This window comes from Sphaeramia orbicularis, chromosome 11 (genome assembly GCF_902148855.1).
Source record: "Sphaeramia orbicularis chromosome 11, fSphaOr1.1, whole genome shotgun sequence".
Taxonomy (NCBI): Eukaryota; Metazoa; Chordata; class Actinopteri; order Kurtiformes; family Apogonidae; genus Sphaeramia; species Sphaeramia orbicularis.
Window position 1 is genome coordinate 46,104,754 of NC_043967.1, and position 14,865 is coordinate 46,119,618.

Consider the following 14,865-nt stretch of genomic DNA (forward strand, 5'->3'; position numbering starts at 1 on the left):
CTTGTACTATCAAATACAAAATAATGACCTGAAAGTGTTATTAGTGTTTGGAATGAAGAGCTCTGAAGTGACGCCAAAGACACCAATAACCCAAAGGTCTGGAGGATTTATGTGACCACTAGAGGGACTAGTGAGTCACTCTGCTGGTCTCCTATGGTGAGAGAAAAAAAAAAAACCCACCACCACAGGCCTTTGACCAGGACATCAGAAAGTTACCAGATAGTATGAGAACCAATAAGAAACAACTTTTAGAGTCAAAGAACACAGTGGAGGAAAGCCACCAGCTCCTCAATTCTGAACTCTGAGCACCAGTGGTGTAGTCCAGGGTATACAGCGGTATGGAGGGAATGCAGATACGTCATTTCCCCCCTGGGCCACGCCCCTCTAAGTCAGACTGAGTGGCAAAAACAAACCTGCTCAACATGGCATAGCAGTAACTACAGTAAGACTGGGAAAAATGTGGAATATAGTTTAGTTTATTAGTTTGATCCCCATTAGCTGCTGCATACCACAGCAGCTACTCTTCCTGGGGTCATCAACAACACAAAACAAAGCACCACAATTTCCCACAACTCACTCAACAAACAGGCTGTACATACACTCAACACAATAACACAAAAGCCAAAAATCAACAACAGCATACAATACAAACAATTACAATAATACCAACAACAACAGAAAAAAAGAATAAATAAACCAAAAATCAGAAACAAAAAATAAAAACATAAAATAAAAATAAAATATAACATGAAATTAAAGACAATTGGACTCGACATGGATCCATACAAGCTACCAAACAACAAGTGGTCTACGAACATTGATATGTGGACAGAAATCATGTATCCTGACATTTATATGAACCTGATTTCAATGCCAGGAAAATACACAATGCAAAGCCTGACAGCATACAAAAGATAAAGAGTTGTTGACATCCTTGTCATTGTTAATTAGAGGATTACAGCTGGTGAGTGCTTTCAATTATTAATAATAATAATAATAATAATAAACTTTATTTGTGTAGCACCTTTCATACAGAAATTGTAGCCCAAAGTGCTTCACATTGATTGAAAAAATACAATATTAAAATACATTAAGATTTGATTATACATCAAGAAATAAAATGAAATTTGAGAGAAATACAATAAAATAAAAATAAATATAAAAACAGTGCACATTAAAATATTTGATTATGCATAGAATTTTTGAAGTGCAAGAAATAAGATGAAATTTGAGAGAAATACAATAAAATAAAAATAAAAACAGCGCACATTAAAATATTTGATTATGCATAGAATTTTTGAAGTGCAAGAAATAAGATGAAATTTGAAATACAATAAAATAAAAAATAAAAACAGAAATACAATAAAATAAAAACAAAAACCGCACATTCCTGGTTCCTGAATTGTGACCCCATTTTTATCTCCTTTCAAAGGCTAATGAGAATAAAAATGTTTTTAATTTGGTTTTAAATATATTCAGTGAACTGGCTTCTCTAATGTCTTTTGGAATTGTATTCCATAACTTTGGTGCATAGTTAGTAAAGGCTGCGTCCCCCATTTTCTTTGTAATATTTCTGGGAGTCGCTAGTAACCCTGCGTTTGATGACCTCAGTGTTCTAGTTTGTACATAATTGATCAGTGAGTTTGCAATGTAACTTGGTCCGGTTCCATTTAGAGCTTTATACGTGAGGAGTAGTATCTTAAAATCAATTCTGTAGGTTACTGGTAGCCAGTGCAGGGAAACCAACACTGGAGTAATGTGCTCTCTCTTCTCAATTCAACATGCTATTGTTTTTGAGGTTTCAGTGAAGACGCGTTTTCTTGGTGGTGATTGCCAAGGTAAAGGCCCAGCAGTAGTGCTCACAGTTTACTACTTACCTTAGTATTGACCCAAGTGAGTGGATGATCTACTGGTACTTTTGATATTTAAGTAAAGTTAACATCAAATACTTGATACAACACAGCTACAACAGCTTTGTGCTAGAGTACCCCCTTATTTGGAAAACTAGGTTAGCCTCAGTTTAAGCTAGTTCACAAATCATGTAGAGCACAAGGTTCAGAATCACACAACTGAAGACAAAAACGTTTCAGTTATGAAACATAGAACTAAATGACAGATGCTAACATTAAGAGCTTTACTAAGAAGTAACGTTAGCCAAAACTATGTGTAATTTAAGGTATGATTTTACACAAGAATACAGCATAAATTAACGTTAGCTGACATGAAACGGCCACCACAAATCCAGGTTTCATTGTCTGGATTCCAGTTATTTCTACAAATTGCAGCGATCCATCTGCTTCTTCTGTCTTTGGCTTTAGGTAGCCGCTAAAACGATAGCTCTGAGTGCTTTTTAAACCTATTTGTGCAATCAATGACACAACAGCTCTGCCCCATTTTTTAGATTGTTCTAAAGTTTTCGCAGTATTCAAACCAAAGCCGCTACTCGTCTCCCTCTTTCTGCCACTCAGTGGACGGAACCGCAGTGACTTCCGCTAGCGGTGACGTCACGTTCATATCCTCTACACAGAGTAAACCCACTTATTTTTCAGTCAGTATAGGGCAGGGGTCACCAATCCTGGTCCTCGAGGGCCGGGATCCTGCATGTTTTAGATGTTTCCCTTTTCCAGCACACCTGATGGTCATTATCAGGCTTCTGCAGAGCTTGATGATAGGCTTATCATTTGAATCAGGTGTGTTGGAAACCCCCCTGATGTGCACCATTCAGTAGTCTCTGAGACAAACTGCCCATGTTTTCCTCTAGGACGGTGAAGCCATGACCCGCCCTACTCTGCCTCTAATTGGCTCATACTTTGAACTTTCACTGATTAGATTGGTTAACTTTAGGCATGAGGACTGATGAGCCAATCAGAGGCAGAGTAGGGCGGGTCATGCCAAGGAAAGTACTGCTAACTAGCGAGGGCCACCTCTGGAACCTGATTGGACACCACAGGTGCCAGTTCCACCCCAGTTGATTGACAGGTGCGGTTATTGGAAACGCGAACAAGGCTAAATAAACGTGTTTCAAATGAGCGACACATGGAGAGAACCTACTTTCATGGAATACATAATTCTGAGGTAAGTCTGAAGGTGGTTTCAGAATGAGTCACTGTTTTAAACCACTGGACATATGACTGCACATTTAGAGGAGAAGAAATTTTGTCGCTAATAGTTCAACTATGCGAGTAAGCTAACATTATGAAAGGCTAATGGTATGAAAGGCTAGTGGTATGGAAGGCTAATGGTATGGAAGGCTAATGGTATGAAAGGCTAGTGGTATGGAAGGCTAGTGGTATGGAAGGCTAATGGTATGGAAGGCTAATGTTATAAAAGGTTAATGTTATAAAAGGTTAATGTTATGGAAGGCTAATGGTGTGGAAGGCTAATGTTATTAAAGGCTAATGTTATCCTATGTTTGCATTCATGTAGCTGCTTGTGTGACCAGTAATCAAGTCATGATAACTTTATAAAAATTAGCAAATACTACTGATGGATTTTTGGGTAAAGTAAATAGAGTAGTCTGATCTGTCACTGTTTCCAAAACGGCGTTTTTCTGGACTACTTAAATAAATTTAAAAAAAAAAAAAAAAGAGGGGGTGGAAAAAATTAAGAGAAAACCCACTTCTCCAGGGACATCTACCCCACTGCTGAGTCCTGAGTACTTAACTTTACAACTGCTCCACACTAAGGCCTGTGGTCAGAATCCAACCCACTACACTTTCAGTCTATGTGGGATGAACTCGACCAGGTGAGCCACGAGGACGCCCACAGCCCACAGTCTGTTTTATTTCAGTTCAGTTCAGTGGGATTTATTATCATGGATATCAGATGAACAATACTGATAAAGCACTGAGGATAATACTATTAAAAAGTGATCGACTAAATAAAAGTGCAAAGAAAATGATGAAGAGTAAACATTTTTGTGAACGTGTTTGTCATAGTTCTCATTTTCTCCTTTTCACACTCAAATAAAGACATAAAAATGAAAGAAAAAGAAAAAAAACACTTCATGAAAGTTTGCGAGAGTTTAGTATAAATGTATACAGCCCTCAAATAAAAACAGAATTTTGTGATTTTTTTATTTATTTATTTTTTATCATTACTTTTATTTAACCAGAAAAAAAAAAAAAACTCATTGAGATTAAAAATCTCCTTTTCAAGAATGTCCAGGCCAAGACAGCCGCAGCAGAAGTTACACAAAATGGAAATCACAGCCATACATCCACACTAAGAATATACATAAACACAATAAAAGTCAGTACTAAAAACAAATGTGAAACTGATAACATACATATAAAACGTGACCATTGTTTTTTTTTGTTTTTTTTTTTTAAAAGGTACTAAAAGTATAACAACAGTGTTCCTTAAAAGCATCTCAAAGCCGAACCCAATTCAGTCAATTAGAAAAAAACATCCACATTTGTCCTTTTCCCATTAATTTAAAATGACTTTGAATGTATTAAAAGAGACCAATTCCTTTAGTTTATTGTCCATCTGTAGGTTGTTCCAGGCAGTGGGAGCAAAACAGATGAATGCATAGAAAATATATCAGTATGACAATATCACCCACTATTATTTCACAAATTGAACAAAACTTAAAATAAATAAATAAATACACAGTTGTGGCATATGCAAAGGTTTGGACACCCAGTTCTTTGTAAAACCCTCCTTTGGCAGATATCACAGCCTGCATACATTTCTTTTAGCCAACTATAAGTGTTTCATGTCTTATCTTTTGGGATTTTCTCACATTCTTCCCTTCAGAAGACTTAGATCTGCACAATTCCAGGGCTGTTGTACACACACAGCTCTTGTAAGATCTACCCACAGATGTTCAGTGATGTTGAAGTCTGGGGACGACCGCTAGATATTTTCTTTTAATTTGCATTATAGTTATAACATGAATATAGTCATAATTTTCTACCCTGCAAATTTCAAGGGAGATGCAGGGGTTTTGTCTCTCTCATTATTTACCAGAACACATGCATTTGTCACCCAATAAAAGGCTGAAAATGTGTACAAGGCTATAACATTACTCATAAACTCAACATTATTTCAGAGGAGGGTAATTTTTCTTCTGCAGTAGATCTTTTTTTTTTTTTTTTTTTTCCGGTTCTAAAATACGGACATGAATTACAGATTCATACAAGCGCTAGATCTGTGTCCAACATAATTATCCAGCACAGAGGCTTTAATAAGGTTTCATTCTCTGATAGATGTGATGAATGTTTTCAGATACGGTTTTTAAACACAGATTTATGTGATCTATTTTAAATGTGTGGGAAGTTCTGATACACATACACATAAATAAAGCTGTTTCTGTCATAAACTGATAAAAGTCACAAATTGATGCATAAAAAATTACCATAAATATCTAAAGGAAATGTCAGATGCTCAGTATTTCCAGGAGGATCCCTGAGACCTCCTAACATTCAACCAGAATCTGTGCCTGTACTGTTGTGTCTTTAATGATAAGAATAATAGAGCAGAAAAAAAACAGAAATGATCAGCTTTTACCATAGTGACATGCAAACAGAAATACCCAAATTTAACTCTAATGTGCCTTCTTTGTCAAGCAGGTCACCCAATCTTAACTAAGTCTGTGTTACTGGAATAAGTGTAAATATCAGATGTAATATGGACTCACTTTAACAGTAAATATAAGCTAATTCTAATGATTAGAGGAAGGAAAATGGTGGGTGTGACTGATACATGGCATGTGAGTATAAATGTAAAGTAATCCTCAAAGACCAAAAGCATCTACTGATCTAAAATGTTTAATAACTGTTCAACCACTAATCCTATCTGCCCATCCATCCATCCATCCATCCATCCATCCATCCATCCATCCATCCATCCATCCATCCATCCATCCATCACAGGACTGACATACAGACCAGCGTCCATTCACTCTTATGCTGCATTCCAGAGTCCTGGGAGGTAGAATATATCTCCCTCAGATTTAACTCCATCCCACCTCAAAGTATTCCAGGTGATCCATGTTGAACATAAACAACAAATATGGAGATCACAAATCTCAGTTCCTATTTGCTTTGATACTGAAGAGGCATTTTGACTGTCGACAGCACAGTGTTATCACATACGCAAACGAGATCTAAGATGCGAAATGACGGATGAGCTAATTATACATTGTGAAGTTTCTTTTCATTGCGAACTTTCACACTGTTGCACCATTGTTGTGTTGACATCACATTGTACAGGGGTTGGACAAAATAATGGAAACACCTTAAAAAATCAACAAAATATAATTTAATATGGTGTAGGTCCGCCTTTTGCGGCAATTACAGCCTCAATTCTCCGAGGTATTGATTCATACAACTTCTGAATTGTTTCCAAAGGAATTTTAAGCCATTCTTCAGTTAGAATACCCTCCAACTCTTTTAGAGACGATGGCGGTGGAAATCGACGTCTTACTTGAATCTCTAAAACTGACCATAAATGCTCAATGTTGAGGTCTGGGGACTGTGCCGGCCATACGAGATGCTCAACTTCATTAGAATGTTCCACATGTCATTCTTTAACAATTCTAGCTGTATGGATTGGGGCATTATCATCTTGAGGTGAAGGTGTTTCCATTATTTTGTCCAACCCCTGTAGTTTGCGGTGAAGTCGGGTTACTTCAAACTAACCCCACTTTGCAACTAGGACCTCCGGCTTGGACAGGGGTTCTAATGCATTTTACCAAGTTGGATGTCAGAAACTTCCCATCTCCCAGGACTCTGGAACGCAGCATTACATTCACACCACAGGTGATTCAGATTGACTCATTAACCCACTAACTGCATGTTTCCAGGTGGTGGAAGGAAGACAGAGAGGACCCACGCAGACGCTGGAAGAACATGCAAACTCAACACAGAAAGGTCCACATGGGCTGGGGCTGGAATCCCTGTCAATACGCTGAAGTAATGCAGGTAAAATGCAGTTTATCAGTCTTTATCTTTTTCGGAGGCACAGTAATGAACATGTAAACAATTCAATTCAAAAACACCATTTTCTACAACATTGATTCATCAGTAAAACCTAAGTAATTTGACTGACAGTTGTTTTCGATGTTTGTTTTCATGTTCAGTTAATGAGATATTTTCCTGGAACTGATTTTTTTTTTTTTTTTTTTTTCCCTCCAGTTTTCTCTGGATATAATAACCTTTTGAATTTACTCTACATGATCAGTAATTAAACAAAGGAAAACACCTGATTTCCACTGAAAAGTGACAAAATACAGAGGGTAATATTATAATGAATGGTCATAAATCACTTAAAGGTTAGATGTAGAAAGAAATGATAATAGGTAAAAGAGGTGAAACTATGCCCGAATTGGAGATACAGGGGGTCTTGGGGGTGTTTGGTTATTTTGAATATCCTTAGCCTCATAGAATAATTGCCTAAGTTATATTTTTGGCCAAATTGTGATATCTGCATAAAATGAATCAGCAGTATAAAGAGAATAAAGTTACACAGATTTCACAATTTGACCAAAAATGTAACGTAGGCAGTTATGCTATGAAGCTAATGATATGTTGGAAAAGTCTCATTTTCTTCAGGTTTCTCTGTTCTGATAGAATAACATTTGAATTTGCTGTAAGTTTTTATAAACATCCAGATGATCTGTTGATTAAATATTAGAAAATGCCTGGATTTTAACTGAAAATGCTAAATATTGATAAATGTTGACTATATAAATGTTGATAAACATTATATTATTGTCATGAAATGGAAAGAGTATATTTTTGTTTTTTATGTGGGTATTTGTTATGAATTGGGTACAGTTTATTTTCGATAATGATATTACTGCCAAGAAATGGACAGTTTATTTTTTTGTGCATTATTGTTATAGAATAGGTAGTTAGTTTTTGATATGTGTATTATTGTTATGAAAAGGACAGAGTTTATTTTTGTTTTTTAATATGGGTATTATTGTTATGAAATGGACAGTTTATTTTTGTTTTTTTAAATGGATATTTGTTATGAATTGGATACAGTTTATTTTTGATAATTATATTACTGCCAAGAAATGGACAGTTTATTTTTTTGTGCATTATTGTTATGGAACGGATAGTTTATTTTTGTTTTATAATATGTGTATTATTGTTATGAAATAGACAGTTTATTTTTATTTTTAAATAAATGTATTGTCATGAAAAGGACAGTTTATTTTTGTTTTTTAATGTGTATTATTGTTATGAAATGGACAGAGTTTATTGTTGTTTTTGCTATGTGCACTATTATTGCTACAAAAAAGACAGAATTTACTTTAATGTGAAATGCTGCTGCAAAACAGACAATCTGTCCTTGATATGTACTGCAATTTTGTGTTTTGTATAAGAATTTAGGGTAGATTGAAGGATGGGGTGAGGGAGTGGAAGATTATAATAAGTTAAACTTCCTCCCGCTCCTTTTTGAATGTTGGATTTTCTTTTATATAATCCTTTTTTTGTCTGGTTTTAATGCAAATTTGAAATAAATAAATAAATAAATAAATAAATAAAAAAACAATAAATCATTTAGGAAAAGTTAAAAGAAGAGAAAAATGAATTGGGAAGTTGCCACAAAAATAGTTCTAGATCTTTTAAGGGTTAAGATGGTAAATAATGAGAGAAGAATTGACTCTGCTAAATCCTCAAAGAGTTAAAAAAAGAAAAGTTTTCCTCTTTTCTCTGAGCTGAACATGAGACAAAAAAATGAAAAGCGAGCGAAGGCGATGGCAGTCTGCAGTCAGCATATAGTACCCATGTGAGACAGCTTTAATGAGATGAGTATTTTCACCTCAGCAGTGCCAATGCACACAACATTTTATGGGCTTAGTTCCACGGGATGCATTAAGACATTTGGTGTTTTTTGGATTGAATAATACCTCACCTCAGTCTGAATCTAAGTTCACCCACATTGCACCAGTTCCAGCAGTGAACCACATAAAGATCTGTGCAGCATGTGACCGTCAAAGTGTCGCCGTGCCTGTTACTGGGATAGAATAACGGCCGTAGACCTTTTTATTGGTGGTCCCGGTCGCTGCCGTGGGACCTGTTATGGACTGTACCGCGCAGACCTGCAGGGAGGTTTCAGGCAGCAGATGTAAATTTTTAGAAAGTTGACAAGCCAAACACTGCAGCAAATGGAAAGCAAAGTACATGCCACTGCGAGTCTGGAATTAAATATTTACTAATGAAGCCTCCAGTAACAGGCTGTCACTGGTGCAGCCTCAGATAACATCATGCTTACTGTTTGAGATAATGAGGGAATGGAATGGGAATGAGGGGTAGTACTGAAAAATGTCCTGCCAGCCCATTATGATATCCATCCACTTTTATGACTATTGTTCCTCCACTTCGCCAAATCAGATTTTTTTTTTTTTTTTTTTTTGGGATATATCTATTAAAACTGAAAGAACTTACCTCTGTGTTTACTTCTTCTGTGACTTGTTTCTCCTTACAGACAGGATGAAGACCAGGTACTTAATGAAGCGTCTGGGTCGTCCACACCTGCAACACATTCCAAGAAAAAGTTGGGGAAGCAACAATTTATATCTAGTAATGAGGTAAGAACTTTAAGTAATGATGGGATCGGTGCAGGTGATTGGAATCGTGGTTTGGTGCAAAAGGAGAATTCAGCAAAATGAGCAGAGATGTGTAGATAATTACCAGTTGCTTGGTTTAGAGGTTTAAAAATGTTCTTTAAAGGAGGAGGGGAAGACATTTAGACGTACCACCATTTAAGATGCATTAACCCTCAAAGAGCTGAACATCTACTGGTATATGTTTAATAAGTTTAGACCCACTAATCCAATTAATACATTGAAATAATTAATGTAAAATGCAGTTGATAGCAGTGAACGTGGAAACACCGTCATCTTCAACAACACTGATTCATCAGTAAAACCAGACACTTGTTTTTACATTCAGTTAATGATATATTTTGCTGGAAAAGTACATTTTTCTTCAGTTTTGATATAATAACCCTTGAATTTACTCTGAGCTTTTAAAATAACAGCATATTGGCCTATAAATGATGACAAATCCAAATTTTCTCTTTGTTTTAGCGCAAAAATAACAAGAACATAAGAGCATAAAAATAACATGAAATATTTACATTTACAAACTGTCAGGACGTGAAAAACTGTTAAGATGTGAATACCTTGAAAAAGTGCAGTTTTAACAATATTCTGCCTCAGATTAACATCTATACATGTGTGTTACAGATGGGATCTACAGAGGAACAAAACACTTAGTAAGAGGCAGAGTATTTTTAAAATTCCACTTAATTTTCTAAAGACATTTCAGGTTCTTCAAGTTATTCACATTTTATTGTTAACGGATAGTTTAAAGGTACGGGTTTAACAGATCTGATGAAAAATTGGTCACGAAAGTTTAATGTCTTAAATGTGACGCTGCGCTTTGATTGGCTGGCGTTCTGTGACGCTGCCCTCTGATTGGCTGACGTTCTGTGACGCTGCCCTCTGATTGGCTGGCGTTCTGTGACGCTGCGCTGTCATTGGCTGGCGTTCTGTGACGCTGCGCTGTCATTGGCTGGCTTTCTGTGACACTGCCCTCTGATTGGCTGACGTTCTGTGACACTGCACTCTCATTGGCTGATGTTCTGGAATGCTGCGTGCTCATTGGCTGACATTCTGTGGCATGATATGGCTACCACACACCACATATATAATCTTTGGACTCATGTCTGAGCATTAAGGCCAAGTCTCAACTTTCTTTATAGTGATTTAACCTCAAAGGCTCAGATTTGGTTTGTCAACCACAACACTTGACGTCGTGTTATACCAATTTTTAAATTACTGCACAAAAACAAACCCTCATGTTAACAATGTGTCTGCTAGTGTTGCCAACTTGTCTGGGCTCACAGGCGTCTGAGGCGTCTTCACCACAACACACCTTCCATTGTCATCACTATTCAGAATTTGGACTTCATTACTGGTTCTAATTTGCCCTTTTCTCTACTTTTATTATTTATTGCACATTATTTTGTGAATGTGTTGCAGACCTAAATGTCAGGAACGGGTATGTGTTTACAAGTAAAATGAAGCTGAACAGGTAAATCATTAAATACAGCTTTGGAAATAATTATTTAACCACCTGGGATATTCTGTAGAAATGCAATAAAACCACTCTTCTGTATGACCTTTTGATAATCTGTTCTTGGAATATTAATAGTTTCTCCAGTGTTTGTCAAAGGTTTAAAATCACAGTCTTATTTTTTACATGCAGCAATCTAGGTATGGAGTTTTATATTGACAGAATGAATATATAAATGTACAGATATTGGTACAAAATCACCAAACTATGACCTTAAAGAATAAGAATGGACGTCGAATGAAACACGTCGCTACAGTGGCCAGATAGTTTGTAAACCCTTTGAAAATTCATAGTTTTCTGCATGAATTGGTCATAAAAGGTGATGTAATCTACTTGTAAATCACAAACAGACACAAACATTTTTTAAACAACTAATACCTCACATACAATTCTAATATTTCATGTATTTATTGAACGCAGCTGTTTAACGCTCCTAATGCTGCTGGAAAAAGTAAGTGAACCCTAGGCTAAGTCAGTGGTTCCCATCCTTTTTTGGCTCGTAACTCCATTTTAACATCACAAATTCCTAGCAACTTTTTTTTTTTTTTTGCTAAAATTAATTTGTTTTTGATCCTGTCATAGTTTGCTATTCTATGTTCCAAATAAATGTTAATTTTAGACAACATTTAGTCTATATAATGTGTATTATTATGGACGGAGGCAGAAAAGCCAGGTGTAGATTACTGCACAAAGGGAGAATTTTATTTTCCTTGGTCAGGTTACGTACAGTCAGTCCAGCTTGGATTTACAAGGCTGACAATTAATACTGAATAAACAACGATGAATTATGAAAGAGCTGCAGCATCTGAAACCGACCACAATGAACATTTGACAGATAAACAGTACCACAGTGCTTCAGTTTCAGCTTCACTGTTTGTCATGTCTTTTATGGATTGGGATTGTCTGTCAACTCACCATATATATATTTTTTTATTAAGTTTATATTTTTTGGTTAAAAGGTTGAAAAACACTGGGCTAATGACTATAAAAAAGCTGATAGGAGTCAGGAATTGGAAAACCTGAAGCAAATTTGAATTAAACGAATGCGATTTGGGGAGAAAAGATCCCTAGAGTAACAGCTAAATGCTAAAGGGACTGATTGGATTAGGTTTATATTTCAGTTTATGTGTCTACAACAGGGGTGTCAAACTCATTTTAGTTCAGGGGCCACATTCAGCTAAATTTGATCTGAAGTAGGCCGGACCAGTAAAATAATAACATAATGATATATAAATAATGTCAACTCCAAACTTTTCTCTGTGTTTCAGAGCGAAAAAAAGTAAATTTACATTCTGAAAAGGTTTACATCTACAAACTATCCTTTCAAACATTGTGAATAACATGAACAAAGTAAAAAAAAAGGCTTAATTTTAACAATATTCTGCCTCAGTTTGTCATTTACACATGTACATTATAACTTTCAGATCACAGTGGATCTACAAATACACAAAACATTTAAAATAACAGGCAGAATCTTGTTAAAATTGTACTTTCTTCTCTTAAGACATTTCAGGTTGTTCATATTTGTTCAGGTTATTCCCATTTTTTTATGAAATTATACTTTGTTTTAGTGTAAATACATGAAAAAATTTACATTTACAGAGAGAAAAATTTGGAGTTGTCATTATTAATATGTTATGATAGTATTTTACTGGTCCTGTCCACTGGAGGTTGAATTGGTCTGAATGTGGAACCTGAACTAAAAGGATTGTTAATATCTTCAGTGGAATTTTTGCATTTCACAAATTCATACTAAGGGCCGGGCTGGACACTTTGGCGGGCCGGATTTGGCCCCTGGACCGCACGTTTGACACCTGTGATCTACAGTATGTAAAAGAATGGGAGAATATGTCATGGTCATTCCATACTTCAACATCATCCAAGCTCTTTAAGGGTCATTTAGAGAGTGAACAGTCGGCTGCAGTGTTTTCCATCAGTGTTATCTGCTCTGGGATGAACTGGACTACAAAGCCAGACAGAAATATCCAACTCCTGAGAACACCTTCAGCAAGTTTTACAAGAGATACGGCAAAATATTTCAGCTGAATGTTTGAGAAGTAAATGTCTGGATGCCAGTTAGTGTGTGCAAAAGCAGCTCAAGGAGGATTTTTTGATCGAAGTAGAATTTGACTGTTTTTTGTTTTTTTTTAATAATAACTCTACATCTATTTATTTATTTGGTGAAAATAAATCCCACTCTTTCCCAGTTGTTGCATGTAAATAAAGGAACATTGATGTGTCTCTCAAAAGCATTAAAAGACTGGGTGTTTTCCAAACTTTTCACAGCCTCTATAGGTTGATTTTCACCTTCAGATGATATTAACATATTGAAAAAAAATAGTTTTCTCCCAGATTTTTGACTATTTCACACAAGAAAACCCAGACGTCACATTTCTGACAACTTTCTGCCTCAGTCCCAGTGGTTTAATAATTATTTCCACAGCTTTACATTGCCTTTTTTACTGGAGGAAGCTGCTTCAAAATGTAGATACAAACTAAAAACCTGCTGTGAGATCGGCTTCATCCTCTCGACTCAGTCACTCTTTACCTTTTAAGCCTCTCGATTTTTAACCTCATTTCCATAAACGCCTCCCACGCATTCAATTCCAGACAAAGCGTTTAAAGCAAACCTTGAGAGTGAATGAGTGCAAAAATGAGGTACTTAGGAGAAAAACCTTATTAATTAACTTATTCAGTATGCTTCTAAATGTTCCAAGGCAATTTTCCTGTCAGTGATGGCTTATTTAGACTTCTTGTCATCTTCCCTCTAGAGCAGGGGCTGAACCAGTTAAATAACAGCAGAAAAAAGTCCAATTACATTATAATGTTTACCTCTACCGAGTTTCATTAACAGGGTTTCTGCAGGTATCAGTAAATCTAATTTAATGCTTTTTAATGCCACTTTAAACAAATTTAATGCCCATGTCCAACTGCAGATACAGTTTTAAATATAGTTTTATGACAGTTTACCGTTGACAGACTTTAACCGGGTTCTCAATAGTTCCTCCTCCAATCACTTCTGCTGAAACTTGCATTTTCCCATTTTTCTGACATTTGCTAATATCCCCTCCATTCTTTTGCCACGGCATGAACACGCTCATAGCACGTTGCATTCCAAACATCCTGTATTGTGACTCCGTGTATCGGCCATAAACAATTGCCAATTAAAGGGTTCCACCTGTCAGTCATCACACTATACAGGGTGGGGAAGCAAAATTTACAATGAACATGTAGCTGTTTTTTCTCAGCAGGAACTACGTCAATTGTTTTGAAACCAAACATATATTGATGTCATAATCATACCTAACACTATTATCCATACCTTTTCAGAAACTTTTGCCCATATGAGTAATCAGGAAAGCAAATGTCAAAGAGTGTGTGATTTGCTGAATGCACTCGTCACACCAAAGGAGATTTCAAAAATAGTTGGAGTGTCCATAAAGACTGTTTATAATGTAAAGAAGAGAATGACTATGAGCAAAACTATTACGAGAAAATCTGGAAGATACTATTAAAGAAGAATGGGAGAAGTTGTCACCCGAATATTTGAGGAACACTTGCGCAAGTTTCAGGAAGCGTGTGAAGGCAGTTATTGAGAAAGGAGGACACATAGAATAAAAACATTTTCTATTATGTAAATTCTCTTGTGGCAAATAAATTCTCATGACTTTCAATAAACTAACTAGTCATACACTGTCTTTCAATCCCTGCCTCAAAATATTGTACATTTTGCTTCCCCACCCTGTACTTCCAATCAAAATTA

General features: G+C 36.0%; 1 long non-coding RNA gene across 2 annotated transcripts; it reads left to right on the plus strand.

The window, feature by feature from the left end:
- Positions 1-2,987: 2,987 nt before the first annotated feature.
- LOC115427835 (uncharacterized) lies at positions 2,988-11,664 on the plus strand. 2 transcript variants are annotated; one of them, XR_003936553.1, is made up of 4 exons: positions 2,988-3,075; positions 6,812-6,929; positions 9,448-9,550; positions 11,009-11,664. It is a non-coding gene; the product is annotated as an uncharacterized LOC115427835 (long non-coding RNA). The 2 variants fall into 2 exon arrangements; XR_003936552.1 differs by lacking the exon at positions 11,009-11,664 and having other exon boundaries at positions 9,448-9,911.
- Positions 11,665-14,865: the final 3,201 nt, after the last annotated feature.